This window comes from Phlebotomus argentipes, unplaced genomic scaffold (assembly GCF_947086385.1).
Source record: "Phlebotomus argentipes unplaced genomic scaffold, Phlebotomus argentipes genome assembly contig_2, whole genome shotgun sequence".
In the NCBI taxonomy this organism is placed as follows: domain Eukaryota; kingdom Metazoa; phylum Arthropoda; class Insecta; order Diptera; family Psychodidae; genus Phlebotomus; species Phlebotomus argentipes.
The window spans coordinates 9,789,876-9,808,628 of record NW_026776162.1 but is presented as its reverse complement, the minus strand read 5'-3'; positions in this window follow the sequence as shown (position 1 = coordinate 9,808,628).

The following is an 18,753-nucleotide window of genomic DNA, read 5'->3' as shown; positions in this document are numbered from 1 at the left end:
AGCGTCGCCTCTGTGTGTGTGTGTGTGTTTGAGTGGATTGGGAAAATTCATGTGGAAAATTCTCAGTGAATATTGTATGGGAATTTCCGTGGAAGAACGGTAAAAAATATTAATATAAATTTTTATACTAGATTAACAATGCATAAATGCACTGCAGCTCCGCGTATAACAGCATTAATACCCGGGAATTCAATGTATCGAACAGGAAACTAAATGCATGCTTTATGCGAGTTTATGCGGATGTATAAAATGTGTCTGAAATTTTAATAATCATGTCATAAAGAAGTCAGGCAGAAAAAGGAAGTGGAAAATAGTCATTTTCAGTTTACACTGTTATTTTCCAATTTGTGCAATTCTCCTGCATATTTAAATTAGTTTTAGTGACGAATTTGGTGTGAATAGAAGTTTAAATCTCTGTACACTCACTCCGTAGTTGATGAACTTTTCTGCAATTGTGCAAAATTGATTAACAACGTGAAATTGATGGCTTCTGACCGCCATTTTGAACAACTCTAAAACACGTTTTCCTCATTTACTCAGTCCTTGTGGCAGGAATCGATCCCAAATGTCAGTATGTTATAGCTTACGATGAAACCTCTCAATCGAACCCACACTTTAGACTCTATATCCTTCCGTATCCTAGATGTTAAGGATCGAGACTAAAACATTAAAATGGCTATAGCTCTAGTTCTAATTATCCGATTGGCATAATTTTAGATTCATTGGAAAGGTCTAGTGAAATTCTATAGAACACTCGAACATCATAACTTGGTACAACCACCGCTAAGAGCGCTAATGTCGCACAAACAATTTTTGAAACTTTAAAGTTGTATAACTCGAGAACTAAACGTTGTATTTTCTTCAAATTTTAGTATGTTGTAGCTGAGGATAAGAGCTTTCCAATGAACCGTCACTTTTGATGATTGAAATTATACGTGCGCAGATATATAGGGAATTCCACTGTGCTTTCTGCAATTGAAGGTGCGAAAATAACTCGTCATGGACACAAATCTGCTAACTCGACAAGCCTTCGGGCTGAGAGTTGAGTGAATTACAAAGTTGAAATAGTCTGGATGGTTATTTGAGTTTTGCAGTTTCACAAAATGATTGCCTAGAATATTAGGCTCTACTTTTCAATTTGCTGGATGTTCATTATATGGAATTGGAAGTTGGAGAAAATTCACACATGTGCACAAAATTGTTGGGCATGATTTTTGGGTGGTGGGAAAAAAAATAACCCACTAAATTTGTCACTGATTTACTGTGTGTCTAATTAAATATTAATACATGTATTTATTGGCATCAATAAATCTACCGCGAAATGTTGTAATTTCAATACAAAATTGTGATTTATTGATTGCAATCTGTGGGGAAAATATTCCAAGAATAGCACTGAAACGTCATATAAGATATTTGCAGTGCGTCAAATATTATGTATACGAATTTATTAATTAAGCACACCCTCGCGCGGAATTAATTCAAATATTCCATGAAACAAATATAAATTGAAAAAGTCAGCACAGAAAGCATTCGGCCAGAGCTGCGGAGTGCGCATCCAATTGGAAATATTTGCATGTTTATCAATCATTGAATTTTAATGTATATATGTGGAGTGTGTGTGTGTGCTTACACAAGGCTATTTATCTAAATTGTTTGACTTCCGCCCACACATTCGCGTCTATCCGCAAATTCGGAGCGTCTTTGGGCGTCGCGTAGCTTTTGCGGGTGATTCTCCAGTGCGCAATTGAGCGCGACTGCCGCAGAGTCAATCTGTGACAAATGTGACTGCAGATGGCACTCAAGGGGTGAAGATGGGGGCCAAGGAGCGCCACCGCCCGCTCCCCCCGGGCAAGGCAAGGGATTGCGGGTCAATTGTGCCGCTCTCTGGTCATTGCGTAATGAATTTACGATGACACAATTACGGAAAACTATTATTATAATCTGACAAAGCGTAGCCTGTGTGCGCCTAAAATCGATTAATGGTGGCCAGAGCGTCTACGGCGCTGCCCTGTGATTTGCCTGATGCACACCTGGAATATAATGCAATATGCACATGAAACGCATTAATTCAGAAGTGGGTAATTTACGCAATTAGTGAGATAATTGCTACAGATAAAATTATTCACCATTTTGTTCATCGTGATTAAACTGCACGAATTTACTTGCCCCCGTCCCAGCATTTATTATTGACTCTCGCATTTCAACCCCTCCTGGATATGTTGATATAACATTGCAGAAAATTTCTAATTTACCACAGAAATGGAACACCTTTTATTCAGGTGTTCAGTAGCAATTTGCGCGCCACAAGAAAAAGGGAAGGTCGGAAAGAAGGGAGAAGGAACGAAAAGGGAGAGAGATTAGGATTCACCGCGATGACTCGTAAAAGGATCATTGAGTTTGAGAACTGTTCTCTCTCTCTCTCTCTCCTTCTCTCTGTTTGAGACGTTGGGAAACATAAAAGGATGTTTTTAATGTAAGAAATCAGCTACAAGATTATCCTGCATCCCCCAACTCTATCTAGCATTGCTATATCAAAGGGATGCTCGGGGAAAATGCTCCGACATGAAGAAGAAAATTCAAATATTTCCACAGCAACTGTCTGGAGAGGAGATAAAAATGCTATTTTCATTCACGTTCTTAACTTATTGCAGTTTTTTTTTTACTTGCCACCCCCTCAGACTTCAGCCCTCTCTCTGACTATCTCTCTACGCCTTTTGGCTCTCGAGACTTTCCCATAAACTACATTAATTAATCTCTTACTGAGGAGGAGAGAGAAAGCAGCGTTTTTTCCTCCCTTTCCGCCCCAATGTCCTTTGAGATAAAAATAATTTTCTTATTACTCTCGGCCCCAAACTCTCGAGTCACCTCAGATTATGGGAAAGAAATTATGTGGGAGACATGTATAGAAAATCAATATGTTGGTGAGGGTGAAGAGCATTGGAAGGCACTCTCCTTGTGTTGCTCCCGCGGGAAATTAGGAAAAGTACGAGATTATGGAAGTCGTCATTCCGTGAATGCACAATTTACCTTTGCGCGTCCCCACGGCCGTCTTGCATTCACCTCTTTCACTACATATGATCACATTTGCTCTATTTTTCACCGCCGAGACGCTGGCGAGGAAAGTAATTGAGTGCCGCTGAGGGTGGGGGCGGGAAAACAAGTGTGCCAAGAGATATTTAATTATAAAAATTGTTGATGTGAAATTCAATTCAATCTTTTCTATAAGTTCAGCTTGAGATTCAATTTTCGCACAATAAAAACACTCAAGAGCGTCAATTGAAATCATTGCAATATTAAAATGGATGATAAAAGAAATTCATGGTGTTTTATTCTTAAGCAAGATTGCATTTCTTATGCCATTTTGACGCATTTTTCAATCCTTTCTACTGTCTGATTGGCTTTGACTGACAATCAAATTTATTCGCAGCATTTTTCGAGCAGTTTTTTCTTTTTTCTTTGTTCGTCTGTAAAAATAGTATTTAATTCAGCAAATAACAGTAGAATACAAATTTGACCACAAATTTTTCTTTTCTTTGCCAAAAATCACAAAACATCACTTGTTTACCAATTCTTAGGATCATAAATAAAAGGTTTATTATGCACTTTATTTTATTAACTCATTAGAGAAATGTTCGGCTCTTTTTCCTCACGAAATTCACACTCTTCATTGCAGCATTTTTAAGTGGCGGATAATTTTTCCACGGGCATCAATAAAACATAGCATAATTATATGTGTTTTTCATGCGGAGCTTTGAGGAGTATTAAAAACAACACAGAAAAGCAATAATTGCCTATTATGAAGGTAAGCCACACAATAATTAATTCCATTCTTTTTCATTTCACTGATTCGATTGCGTTAAAATTGAATTTCAACCAATTGCGACAGTGAAACTGAGATTTAATTGGAAAACAATAGACGCAATAGACACAATGTGGGTGAATTTTGTGGGCGAGGAAAAGGGCGACATTTTCCAAAGAGATGAATTTCGGAGGAAATTTCATTTTTGCTCCAAGAGAGATAAATTAATAAATTTCACATAAATGTGGACTTCAATAAATTTTGCTGTATGGAAAATAATTCAATTTCCTCCCAGAGGCGCGCACACTATATTTGAGGGTGGGGGTGAGTTAAACGGGAGAGGATGGCAAAAACCCCGGTGCAGAGGAAAAATGTGGGTTTTCTCTGGGTCCAGGAAAAAACAAATCGATGGAGTGTAAGAGAAATTTTCCGCTCATAAAATGGATAAGGAAATTTAAACGTGAAGAGCATCGGAGATCAATTCGAGGCTTTTCCCTCCGGAGAGAGCGAAATCATGAGGAATTTCCGAAAAATTGATTGTGAAGTGGGGACAAATTAATAGGTGACTCTCTCTCTCCAGGGGGTGTGGAATAAAAGTTGGGAAAACTCTCCCTCTCTCTCTCTGGGTGGGATGAGAAATGCGGAGGCTAAAGTCCAATTTGTCCTCATGGTAATTTTCACTCGCTGGGCGATAAACGTATGAATAACAAAATGAATTTATGAGCCCTTTTCGCCCTGCGATTTCCACCCCCGCGCTCGCCAACCCTTTCGTGCACGTAATCATGTGTAGTTGGGAGAGCATTTTGAAGGAAAGTGCAATAAATTGTGACAATCCTGCAAATTATAGATTAATATTAAAATTTATGAAGTATATTTAAAATAAAATTTCTCATCGCATTTGTCACACATTGTGCGTATTTTTCATTCACACACTCTCACTCTAAATCCACTACAGAAGGATAAATTGTGTGTGTGTGTGTGTCTGTTTGCCGCACTGTATTTTCCCTTTGTTCCCGAGGGTGAGGAGAAATTAGGAAAAATGTTCAGCCAGAGTGTTTTTCATTTTGTCATCGCTTGGAAAAAATTAAATCAATAAATTTCAACTGATATTCTCGAAACATGTTACAAAAATCTCTCTCTTGATGTATTCTTCAGGCATTTTCCTGTACATCATCTCCTTTGAGAGCCTTGAAAGGGTAGCAAAAAAATGGGCCGCAGCCAAAAGGGAAAACAAAATAAATTATTCGCACAATAACGAAAAATTAATTAATTTTTTTTCATTGGCTCCGGTTTTCAGAGCATTTGCTTCTCAATCAATTTTCCTTTTAGGATCTCCTTTTTTCCTGCTGCCGCTGCTCGATGTATAATTTTTTTTCCAGTGGCTCAATTCCGTGTGAAAGGAGAGAGAAAATGAAGTGATTGAGGTGAAAAACGCGGGGAAAATGGCTCGAGCTGTTCAGCATGGATGTTTTAGACCATCAAGCTGAAGAGGGCGCGTTTTGAGGAGAAAATTTTCCGTGAGGGGAATTTTCCCTTACAAGCGGCGGAGAATTGTCTGCTCCTTTTTTCCTCACCTTCAGTCGACCAGGCGATGTCCTGCGGAGCGCACGACGGCCAAGTGCCGGCGTTTTGAGCGCCGCACACGATGAAATGACACTCAATGATTTATGTGGAATTTCGTCATTTTTCCACCCCTCGAGGAAGTGAGAAAATTACGGCAAACATCCGTCTTGGTGTCCACATTGCTGAGGGATGAAGTTTTTCGTCTCACGACAGCACCTTCGCCCCATGTTTGGCACACTGGGCGCGCGGCGCGCGGGGGTGTGAGAAAATGAGGTGGAAAACTTTATGTACCCAAGAATATGCAAATCTCGCATGATTTATCACTGGACACGTTTAGTCATCTTGAGAATGTGAAAGTGAATTTTCACCCATCTTTTCTCGCTCTTGCACGTGCTCGTGGCTGACGTGGGGCGACGGTTGAGGTTTTCTCGGCGCTCGCAAGAATTGAAGGGAAAACTTCACCTGTGTGACAGTCTCAGTCGGGATAGACAGGTGAAATCAATTTTTTCCCAGCTCTAAATAATTCAATTGTGTCTCTCTCCCAACAGCCACTGACAAAATGACATGAACAGACGCTCAAATTCTGCACACAAACTCCTCACTGGCACATTATTATTCACTATATTCAATACAAACCCCTTCATGTCTCACTGCAGCCCTTGCAACTCACTCAAGTGGCAAAAAGCAGTCGCCACAACTTGATTTGTGGCTTGAATTGAGATTTTTCTCACTTCTTCAGCACTGTTTCTTCATAAAATGCACCATTATTTCTCTCAAAAAAATAGTTCTTTTCATTCTATTCGTTTTGAATGATGTCAGAAAATTAGAGAAAATCTCCCGGAGTGTTTAAATTTAGATTCAAATCATAAATTGAATTCAATGGAAGCGAATTAATCAAAGTTGTGGTGCTAAAATTAGAAATTTATGCACCAAAAATGAGTGAAAATCTTCATTTATGTTTATTTAAGTAACATTTTAATTAATTGCAGGGCATGAAATGTTCAGTTAGTTGCCATTTAAAGGCTGGGTGAAAAAGGAATCCCTTCGTCATCATCCCCTTTAATTACTGCGGAAAATGCAATCTAATAAGCTTGCGAAAGCTCTGACGACATTGATGACACACGAAATATTCTGTCTTTGATCTAATAAACGCCTAATGGTTTTAACGTGTGGGTTTTAATGTCACAAACATTTCGTGCGGCACAGAAATTGAAAAATCAATTGAGTTTGTAAATTCTTCTGCACAACTTGTCCAGCGGAGTATTTGTGTAGTTATGCTGTGAAATATTCATGTGAAGTTCTCTCTCTGTGAAGAATTGCCAAAGGGGTTGAGAAGAAGGTGCTCGAGAGTGAGAAGTGTGTTATTGAATATTTCACATCGAAGCTCAATTGCACATTTCCACGTGACATCAAATGAATGCCTTTCCTTTGCATGTGTTCACGCAAAGCATGGAGAGGTTCTTGACTCTCGCCTTGACTTTAATTACAACTTAAATGTGTATTTAAATGCAGTGACTTTTCAGGGTGTAATTGAATATTTATCCAAGAGTTGTTCATATCTACAAAAGAAATCTGTCACTCAAGTTGATTTCTTGAGATGTTAAAGTCAAGACAGCAACAGAGAGAATTCTTAATAATGCGCTCCCCTCATTTTGAATGCTGTGAGGAAGTGGAATGAAAGAAAAATGCTTTAATTATTCCTTATTAAACATCAGTTGAAAAGGAAAATGGAAGATGAAATTGAATGGAAAATTCTTATCAACTTTCATTGAACTTTTGCTTTCTATACTAATCAATGTGGCTTTAAGGGCGCATATTAGAGGAGTGTCTATTGAACAAATACTCCCAAAAATCATTCCACTCATTTTCCATATATACACCAACTCTGCGTAAATATTTAAATAGCGAGCGCACCACCGGAAAATTCTCAACACGCGCTCGCTGTTCGGCGTCCCACTGGAAAAGATGCTGTGCCAGAAGAGGGGTGAAAATGTTGAGCCCAATAATTATGATGAATTTCCATTGATGATTTTCAATAAGAGCTTTTTCCGATTCCGATCCCAGCTTTTTGCGTGTTGGGCGGAATTCCATTTAGATTAAATATTTCTGGGCGGAAGAGCATCGCTTGGCGCGCGGGAAAAGTTGCGATGAAACCTCCGGCTGGAAGCCCTAGAAAAACACCCCCAATGTTCGGGGCAAATAAAAATCCTCTTACTTCCATCTGCTACTCTCTATTATCGTGTGCATTTTCATGCCGAAAAACCCGTGCGGCATCAGCGCTATTTGTTTTCACACTCGTCGCTTTAATTATTTGTCTATTTCATTAAATGCATATCTGTCTTCCGCCTCTGCATGTTTTGCGCCACTGAGATTGCACATTTCCTCAGCTGTATTTATTGCTGACAGAGTCATGAGGAAAAGATCCGCAAATTGGTTGGTTTTTCAGCTCAATTTCACTTTGTCTATCAAATATTGCACACTTCTTAGATTTCCAGCTATTTGAAGAATCCTCTCTGTGTTCCACAAATTCATAGCCATGAAGCTCTTTTCTAGACAAACTTTTCCCATGAATTCCAATGGAAAAACCATGAAAATTAATGATACATATTTTGCACACAATTTCGCACGTCGCAAAATCGCTTCAACTGTTGCCAAAGATAGTTTAATAGATTATATGAAAAGAGATTAGTTAGAAAGATTGTCAGGATCAAGGAGCAGAGAATACAGTCAGAAGCGGTGTACAGCTCAGAGGAAGTTATTAGGAAGTGAAAGTGTCCAAAAACATAATGAGTGCTTCTTTTACCTTCTTTAACCTTCCAAATGGAGTCTTTCAAGGTCTCACAGTAATATTTTGAGGTTATGGTTGGAAAAGACGATCAAAAAGCGTTTTAAAATGAATTCTTGTAGAAATATGGAATGGAAATTTAAGAGATTAATTACAATTTGGGAAATAATGTGGAAAAACATAACAAATTTCAATTTTTAAACGTGTCAAGCAAATTTGAAAGTGTCCGGAAGTGGTGTACAACTTTAAGGCATATTACCTCCCCCTTGGCCGGGATATTAAAGACTCTCATTCATCATTTTTTCTCCCAAAGAAAATATATAAATGTACTTCAGGTGGATAAAGTATAAACTTTCCTAATATAAAACCTCTTGACTCACAATGTCGAAGAGAAAATTGAATTTTGCATTGAGCAATTTCTCACTCAGGCCAAGACCAGAATCTCCTCGACAATGTCTTAATTCACAAATGTCTCCTCGCGCCGCCCAAGAGGTGAAAAGTCACGAGAGTGTTTTCCCATGACGCTGGCGGAATGGGAAAATCTCATGCCAAATTGAGGAGACAAATTAATCTGCGCGAACACTCTTTTGCCAACGTCAAATCAAATAATTCTCACCGCCACGCGAAGAAGATAATCTTTCACATTTCCCGCCAGAGATTTCTCGCCCGCGCGTCGAGTGATAAAAATCCCCGTCTTTGACACTGGCTGCTGCTGAAGCACCTTTCGGGAGCTTTTCTTTTGCAGTGCGCCGAAAGTTCCTCATGCGACCATAAATCACGTCGTCTGCGTGTCTCAGCATTCAAATCCCCAACTGGTTGACACTCCTGTGCATGAGACACGAACGACTGGCGCGCCCTTTCCACCCCCCCACACCGTCCAACCCCGCCGAAATCATGTTCCCGTGGGAGAAAATTGAAATTTCCCTTGCAAAATTAATCATGCGGCCTTTTTGTTGTCCCCACGCCGCACTAATTGGCGCAGAGAGACGAGAAAAAAGGGCGGGAAACTTCATAAAGTGCCCACAAAGCCCACACTTGTGCTCCATCAGCCAGAGAGGGAAATTCGAGGGGCGAAGCAAGAGGACTTAAAGTCACACTCGAGCTCTTGAGGTGGAAAACAATTTAATTTCGACACTCTCCATTACAATTAGGAATTTAAATAAATGGTCTTTGCTGACAAAATGCCATCATTGTTCCTGAATTATTAATCCACACCATCGCCAAAGATTCGCTCTTTGCCTCGGCGGTGTTTCTGCTCTGTCGTCGCACTTTCCAAATTGCTCTGATTAATGAATAAAACTCAGCTGTTAGCGGCAAACCAAAGAAGTGTTATAGTTGCATTTGTCGGTGGAAAGAGTCAATCATTTATTTATTCAACCGCGAGTTTCGCGCGCTCAGGAATTCTGTCCGTCAATTCCAGTGAAAAGTGGTGATTTTACGGAGATTTTAAAGCAGTGTTATCCTGAATTTATCATTCAGGAAGAGTCAAAAATAGATTTTTTTTAACACAAATTGGCACAAATTGATCTTTAATTGCGCATATTTGACGAATGACATAACTTTTGGTGTTCACATTTGGATTACAATTGATGCACTTTGAAGTATTTTAATGAACAACTGAATTTACCACTTTCATGTTGAACAGAATTAGTGTGATTAATAATATTTTAACAAAACATATTTAGATTAATTCTGTGTTTTTGGTGTGTGTTTCCGACCGTAAAACACGAAACATGCGAAAATTACCAGACCAAGAATATTGCATTAATAAATAATGAGATAATTGCTGAAAAAGAGATGAAAAAAGAGCTAAAATAATGATTTTCTTAATGGTAGTGAAAGAAATGCATTGGAAAATTACAAATGAATAAGAAAGAAGACATGAAATATCCAAGAAAATGGCTCAAATAAGAAAAAAAGAATAGATAAGATATTAAAGAAGGAAAATCATTTAATAAATCATTGGATTCTTTGTGCTGTTGCTTCTGAGAAGCACAAACATTTTGTTTATTTGCCAAAAGGAGAAAAGATTCCATTGAAAACCTTGAAGAAAAGTGTGAATATTTTCTCCGTAGGATTTTTATTAGATTTTCATGGAATCTTTTTCTCCAGAACACGCTTGAATTTCATTTATTCTATATAATAATTGGAGCAAAATCACAAGAAACATCGAGCTTAAGCAAGTTGGAGGGATTTGAAATTTATGCTAAATTCTTCACAAATTAGATGAACTTTTGCCTGAATTTTCGGAAATAATTTACAAGCGAAGTAATTCTCTGCAAAATTCCTGGAAGTTGAGCATCTTCTGCATCTCCGAATACTGTTGAAATACTTCAATACTTGTCTAAATACGTGTCGAAAATCACCGCGATGGACTTGATAAGGGCGGACGTGTCGCCGGAAATCAAGGCTGGGCAGCAACCGAAAGCCGCCACTTTTCCAACCCCTCGGCTTCGGGGCGACGTGTGAACTATGCAGAATATTCGGAGGAAAATATCCTGCATGAGGAGGAAGTGTATATTTTCGAGCATGTCTGCGGGACGGAAGGACGAATTTATAGATCTTCCCTCGGCGCCCGTGTTCACACTCATCAGGACGAAAGCTCCTCTCCGCACACAAACACACCGTGTTGACATGTGTTGGCAACAATTACGAATGACGTTGATGTATTTTGCAATATTTATGATAAATGTCTGTGAATTATTTGTGAAAATTTATTACAATCTCTCCTCCATTCGCCGCCCTACAAAAGGCCGCCTTTTTCTCTCTCCCTCTACTTCCCAACCCTCGCGCCGCGCGCGCGTTGGCATGAAGAAAAAAAAAGGCCCATCCAATTCTCTAGGCATTTGAGGACTTCATTCGGAGGCGCCTCGCAAAGGGGAGACAAATAGAGGAAAATATGGCAAGAAGACACCCGACGACATCCCACGACCCTTTGGCACTTTGCACAATTTATGGCCTGGACTGTGTCCCTTTGATTTCTCCACATTCGACGCAAAAGCCCGTCAGATTCCATCTCTTATTCAAGGTATACCGGCTCCAAATGTTGCCGAGCGGCGAGATGAAGCCTAAATTAATTTTCTTTGTTAACAAACTCCGGCCAAGTGAATATTTCATAAAGTTAAACGGTCATAAAAATATCAAGGGAGCGCATTATCAAAAAATTAGAAGGGTCGTTTTAATGCGAAATAACACGTATTCAAAAAGCCCCAAAATGTGCAGAGTTATTCTTTGAGAAACGCTTAATAATTGAGGTAAATGGTAGGTCATGTATTTTATGTTGATAAACACAGCCTTTCACTCGGCGCCACAATTTCCAGAAAGGACCTCACAGGATTTAGCATTCAGCCGCTTGTTTGACTGGCCCAACAAAGCTCTCTCCCTCGTTCTGCGTATACAACAAATTTTCTGATAATGCACAACACAATCGGGACTCGACCATATTTTCACAGCAAACTCAATCAAAATTGTCAGTGTTCATTTAGCACCAACAATGGACTTGACAGCCAGTGGCGTAGTCGAAGGAAAATCCATCGATTTGACCAGCAAAATCACTTTTTTAAGACCATTTTTTTGCCTAATAATTCAATACAATTGCTAAATAGCGTCACAATTCATGATTATTTTGGGATGAAATTGTTGTAATGCTTTTGCGACACTGGATTCTGATTTGCAGAATATTTCAATCAATGCCAAAAGTTTGTGAAAATGTTCTGTATAGTACAAATAATTTGGCATTTAGGAAAAGTTGCGTGGCTTTTCTGGATTGCATGTGAAACTTTATTATAGTGTGTTGGACAGATTTTAATCGAAAGCCTTTAAAGAAATTTTATTCAATTTACGTTAGGAAAATCGTTTATGCAAAACTAATTTACTGCGCAACAGTATTTAAAGAAAAAAATTCTCTTAATTGAAACACGCAAAAAAAATCCATCGCAGCAACTCAACAAGTTTTGTTATAAAAATTCCTTCTGTATTTCCAAAGAATGCGTTGAAAAGAATATACAGATTTTTTTTTTGTTTTAACTAGATTAAATTTTCATTAGAAACATAACCTCCAATTTGTCTCCGCGCACGTCAGACATTTTATGGCAAATCGTGCCACTTAAAATTGTATTTCGCGAGTTGCAAATAAACTTTCATGTGCAATTTGATGTGATCAATGTGACATTATTTACCAAATACTATTCAATTTATAAGGCATTCGCTTAATAACATTAAATTTGAGGCTTTGTTTATCTATTTAATCAATAATAAAGAAAATAGGCAAATATGTTTGTAATACCTGCAGTTTCCCGGAAAATATGCACCGTTCTGTGTTCATTTTACGTTCCAAGGGGTAGATATTACAATCGGAAGTGGCGTACAGCTTTTTAAAGGAAGTATTTGGAATTGGAAGTGACAAAATATTTACAATATTTGCATCACAAATCTTCTTATTCAACAAATTTAGGCATTTTTCGAATTATTTTTCTTAGAAAAATCAATTTGATCGCTATTTTTTAGGTTATGTGATTGATTTCAAACAGATTTTATCGATTTAATAACCCTCAAAGTCATAAAATTTGTGTTTCTTGGCAATTCTGAGCATTTGAGTTCGAAGAAACTCCAGATTTGTTAGAAAAAATCTTAACCTCAAAAATATCTAAAAGAATTCTCTGAAAGAAAATTGGGAGAAAACCCAAAATGAATGCGTTTTTCACGACAAAAACAACCGATTGTTAAGAAGATGAGTTAAATTCCATGCCAGAATTTGTGTTAGGATAAATTTTACGAGTTTTTCAACGATTCTAGACATTCAAAAGTGAAAAAACTGTTTATAATTCCAAGCTACGCCACTGATTCTGTAGATTTCAGTAAAGAAGTGGCGAAATTTGATGAATTTAAGTGCCTTGGGAACCACGCCTTCGCAGAATTGAAGGTGTTATTGAATGATGTTCTGCTGGCGAAGGAGGAAAGAAAAAACAGCACCATGACATGCCGGAGGATTACCAGATCCTTAGCAACCGACGCTGAGCATTCACACATTCCATAACGTCAACTTGTGGAAATAATGCGTTTTTTGCCGCTGCCCAGAAAACCCTCCTGAATGTGTTTATTTCGGCAATGTGTATAAATCCAAGAAGTGAAAAGGGAGTTCATGGAAATTGCACGAGTTGATAAACAAGAGTTGAAGAGATTGTTTCGGCGCAAAAACAATTCCAAGGATTCAAAACAATCTTTCTCTCCCAAATCACATCTCCCACACACTCTCAACTCACATGCTGCCGGAGAACTTGGCCCCATAATTCCGAGGGGGTGGGAAATATTTTCCACTTGACGAGCGTGCTTTTGGGGTGTACAACGAAGAAAAAAAAATTCCTGCCCTCCTCATACCACTACCGGCGCCAGAGCAAAAGTGGGGGTGAATTTATCTGTGTCGTGTCACCGAAAATAGAGCTCAAGGAATTCACAAAGTGTCCAATTAAATAAATTCTTCTTCATCCGTTCCCGCACTCACACCCCTTCGAATGAAAATCACTGTTGACAAACACACGTGAAGCATTTTCACCCCATTCATGTGCGTGTCTCTTTCAATGCCCCCGAGGGTTAACAAATCCATTTATTAACGATTTAGGCAAGATTGCCGGAGACGGGAAAAAAGCCACCCTCTCGCCTTTTATCCCTTTATCGTCTCTCAAGCAGCCCACATGTACACGATAAGAAATTGATGTTTTATAATTGATTTGTTTTTCCTTCCCTTCGCCGAGCATTTTCTCAGCGCCACAGAGAATGCCAAGGGGGAGATAATGAAGATGAGATTTTCTCACACTGTCTTCACGCTTCCAGCCATTGAATTTCTCTCCTAATTTGCAGTTCTCTTGTCAATTTATAAAGAATTTTCAAGGTTTTCATTCGATATTTCTAGAAAATAAACCTTAAAGCGCTTTTTAGCGTCTTTTTCCACCATAACCTCAAAATATGATTAAGAAACCTTCAAATACAGCTTTTAGAACATTTCTAGAAGAACTCATGACTGTTTTATTGGGTTAATAAATGCAAAATTCTTGATTTCAAGCTCTAAATTGGTCAAAAAGTCTTTTGAGATGCTATTTTTGAGGTTATGTTCGATCTCAACATAGTTTGCAGTGTTTTTTTTTGACTGCCAGCGTTCAAAATAGTGATCTTTTTGCATGCAATAGCTTAATAATTCTTCTAAAATACGAATTATTCGTTTAATCTGTCTGAAAATAAAATCACATAACCTAGAAAAGAATTGCTAAATGAGCTTTTTTAATGTAAAAATCGTAAAAATCAATAGAAATACAGAGAATTACGGTCTTTTAATGGCAAAGAAGCACTCAGAAATTGAATATTGTAAGTATTTGAGCTAATTTCCTGAGACTTCTGCAATATCTCCTCCTTGTGAAGGGAAGAAAAGGCCGCCGTTTGAACTTTTCGCGCTGCTTCTTGACTCAATTCACCCCCGAGTGAATGCCGTGTTTGCCGTCCTGCCTTCGAGGGGTGAAATTCACCGTGGAAAAGATGAGGAAAACACGTGAAGAAACAATGGAAATGAGCATTTAATGAACATCTACTCTAAATTGAATGTAAACAACTCACTATAGAAACTCTGGCGAAGCTCACAATGAAGCTGGGCGAGGAAAAAAAATGACAAAGAGAGGGATTAAGTGGAAAAAATATGTATTTAAAATTTCCACCCAGCCAAAGACGAGCTGAGAGGCTTTGAGTGTGGGAAAGCATGAGATCAAAATGGGCCTCTTAATTAGGGAATCTCGCACTTTGCGCGTCTCACCAGGAGATGTTCGCGATTCCTTTGGGTTCAAAAAGAAGAAAGAAAGAGAAAAAAAAACGTAACGCAGAAAAGCATGTTAATCAATTAAAGGGACGCAGAATGGAATAAAAAATGTTATTTTGTCGGGTGAAAAAGAGATTCTTCAATGTCACTTAATTTTTTGACTGCCTCCAGGACGCGCCGATCCTCTTGGTCGAGTCGAGATTCTCCTTCGCCGCCCGGCCGAAAAAGGAGGCCCACAAGAGTAAATATATCGTGCGCTTTATACATCACATTAATATCTCATGTATTATATATGACGGAGAGGAATTCCTCCGGGGAATATTTGTTTATAATTTACTTCTTATCTTTCCACTTAGTCTTCCTCTCCGCCGCCGTCGCCGTGGAGCGCACAGCCGCCGGGCGTCTTTCTATTTGTTCTTCTCCAAAGGCGCAGGAGGAGAGGAGAAAAAAAAAGTCGCTGCTCCTCCGGTGGAGGGAAAAATTATTTTGTTGTGGCGAAAAACGAGGAAAATGCGGGTGTTTTGTGTGTACAACGCACAAGAAAAATATTCGTTAAATTCAATTTGTTTACTGTTCAATAAGCTCCACACCATCAGAGAGACTTTTCCTTGGGAGAAAGCGCCCACCCACTTTCCATGTCCTTCTTCGCCGTGTGCTCAAACACACTCAAACACACACACACACACACACACACACACACACACACACAGGGAAGAAGTCAACACGGCGGGATGTCTTCGGGAATTCTCTGCCATCATCAAAAGAAACTCCTTCGTCGTTTTTTCCCGGGCGCGCGTTTAGACCCAAAAATCAGATTACATGGAAATAAAAGCTCAAAGTTGCTCGTTTTGCCATTTCTCACCCTCTCTCGCTCACCCTGTTTCCCGCACAATTTCCCTCTTTCCCCGGAGAGCCGGAATTAGGGCTGCTGAATGCCGCCTTTTTGTCCATCCGCCAGCACACACGACAACATTTGACTCTGTGGAATGCACATGAGGAAGAAAGGAAGGAGGATATTTTCATAATAAATATTCAATAATAGACGGGGCGCAGTGCACAAGGGGCAAAAAAGGGAGAGCGGAGGGAAAATTTGCCAAAGGAAACGAAGGCGGATGAAAGGCAGGAGATCGAAATACTTTTGATTCGCTCCGCTTCGATGGCACATTTTATTCTCCTCTCTCTCTTTTTTTTTGTGCCAGGCAGGAAAAAATATAGATCAAAATAATATTTGCCAGCTTTCTGGCTCCGGCTTCTCACACCGCCGCGCCTCCGCCCCATTTCCTCAGCCTCTCCAGGCCGAGGAAAACATCCCGACGTGAGCTGCACAAGGTGCTCAATTTGACAGAGACTTGAAGGATTCCTCGACTTGTGCGCTTCAGTGCGACCAAAGCGACACTTTTCCAACAGATATCTAATGAAAGGATTAATCAAAGACAGTCAATTATCGTCTTAATTGGAATTAACTATATATAATTTAACTGTTTCAAATTAAACCCACACGTTTATATAATTTTGTCAATGCAAATTAGCACTTTGCCTTCGAATTATCACATCCTCAATTTACCGTAAATTTGGCGACAATATTCTCAAATTTCGTAAAATTAAAGCAGATTTTTGAGCAATTTGATAGATTTCAACCAATTCAGACACTTGAAAAGCTCTTATGTTGAGAGAAAACAGTCGATTTAACTTGTTTACTTTTCAGACCATTAAATTTGATTATTTCTTACAAATTTTAAATCCTTTTTTGATAATGCCAAGAAGTGATTGAAATATTTGATTATTGTCTGAATTTGTGATTATTTTCTCCCCATATTGCCACCAGATGGCAGCAGTTTAAATTTCAAAGGCATGTAAAAGTTCCGAATATATTTTCGAAAGGTAAATTTGGCCTCTTCCAATTAATTTTAAGTGTCTTTCTATTCAAAATCAAATAATAATGAAATATTCTGAAAAAATTAAAAAAAAATTTGATTTATTTTGCCGAAAATTTTCTTTTTTTTTTTTAGTTTTTTCGTAATTTTTTACTTGGAAAATAATAATTTTTCGTTTATTTTGTACACAAAATAAAAATAAATATTTAAATATTTGATTGAGACATTAAAATTCCTCAAAAATCGACTAGTTGTTAAATTTTGTTTATTTTTTGTGGATTATTTTTAATTTTTGACTACTTTCAGCTGAAGATTCTTTCAATATCTTTGGCGAAAGTTGTATTTAAAATGATGGAATAAAAACCCCTTTAAATTCATCATTCAGCGATAGAAACATTAAATTGGATTTATTGTGTTTCAGAGTCTGAATTTTTCTATTTTCTGTCTGAATTTCGTTAGCGCTTCGTGGAAGACTTCTTTGATTGTCTTGCACATGACAAGATTGTGCAGAAAATCAGTGGAATCGAAGCTTTATTCCGCGCCACTTGGCGTCTTTTTCCGTGAAATTGGAACATCCTTAGATCCCTTTCAGCGTGTCTCTTAATTTTTATTTCCGACATATTTTATTGTGAATAAATTGAATAAATTAATCAACACTTTTCACGCTTTCTGCATCAATTCAAAGGCTATTTTCATCCTCTCTATAAATTGAGAAACTTGTCGAGTGTCAAATTATGAGAATAAAATTATTACGAGGTTCTTTTTTGTTCAATCACAGAAATTTTTGATTAATTCTTCACTTTCATTCCAAACTAAAATGCCAAATTGCAACTTTTACGTCATAATTACACGGAAAAAAATAATATGAGACATTAATTTGGCAAGTGAAATTTGAACTTCACAATTCTTCAGCGGATTTTCTTTGTCATCTTTGTTAATGGAAGAAATTGATATTCCTTTTCCACATAATCTAATTCACAATTACTCACTGAATTTTTCTTAAAACCCTATTTTCTTTCCACTCAGAATCCTTTGGCAAAATCGTTAGTGTGTTTCCACTTTGAATATCATATTGAAAATTAGACTTTTATTCACATCCTTTTCAACCATAAAAGTGTTGTTGCGAAAGAGAGAGAAGAAAAAAAGGGAACTTCTGAGCCCGCAAAAGCGTCACTTTGTTGCGCCGCGTTGAAGTCGAAAGCTGAAAGTGTCAGCTTTCAGAAACACACGCCCAATTAGGAAGGCAGAATTCACTCTCCTTCTTGAGCCTTTTTCATCCCGACAAATGTCACACACTATAAATTCACCGCCCACCAATAATCAACTCCGCGTGCTTCGAGCGCATAAAATCCCGGCCCGATATTTAATTTCTCTCTCTCACTCTTTTCTCGTCGCCCCGAAGCAAAAAAGCTTCGCACGAAGCGTAAAATTTAGTGGAAATTTCACTATATATAAATTGAGTTAAAAGAAAAAAAAATTCAGTTTTACAGTTTCTCTTTGGGCTAAACTTTGTCGTCGTTGGCGTTAAGCGAAGGAAAAACTTTCAATCACACAACTAATCAATTATTCGTGCAAAATTTCTGCAATAAATCAAAAATTCCCATAGAAGAGATGTTGAAAATTCAAGGTAAGAAAAACTTTGGCGTCGTCGTCGTTGAAAAATCAATCATTTTTGCCAAATGAAAAATATTTGCGACGAGCGCATAAATTCTGCCTGGAAAAACAATCTTTGGGAAAAGTTTTTTTTCCCTTCAAATGCCGCCCAAAACCCAAACATTTCTCTCTTTCTCTCTCTCTGCGACCGTTTGACTCAATAATACACCTTTTGTACTTGCGCTGGCATTCTTCAGTCGCTGTCATTATGAGGAGATTCCCTTTGAAAAATAACTCTGCTGGAGATTGAAAAGGAGAATTGATATGATGAATTTGCTCA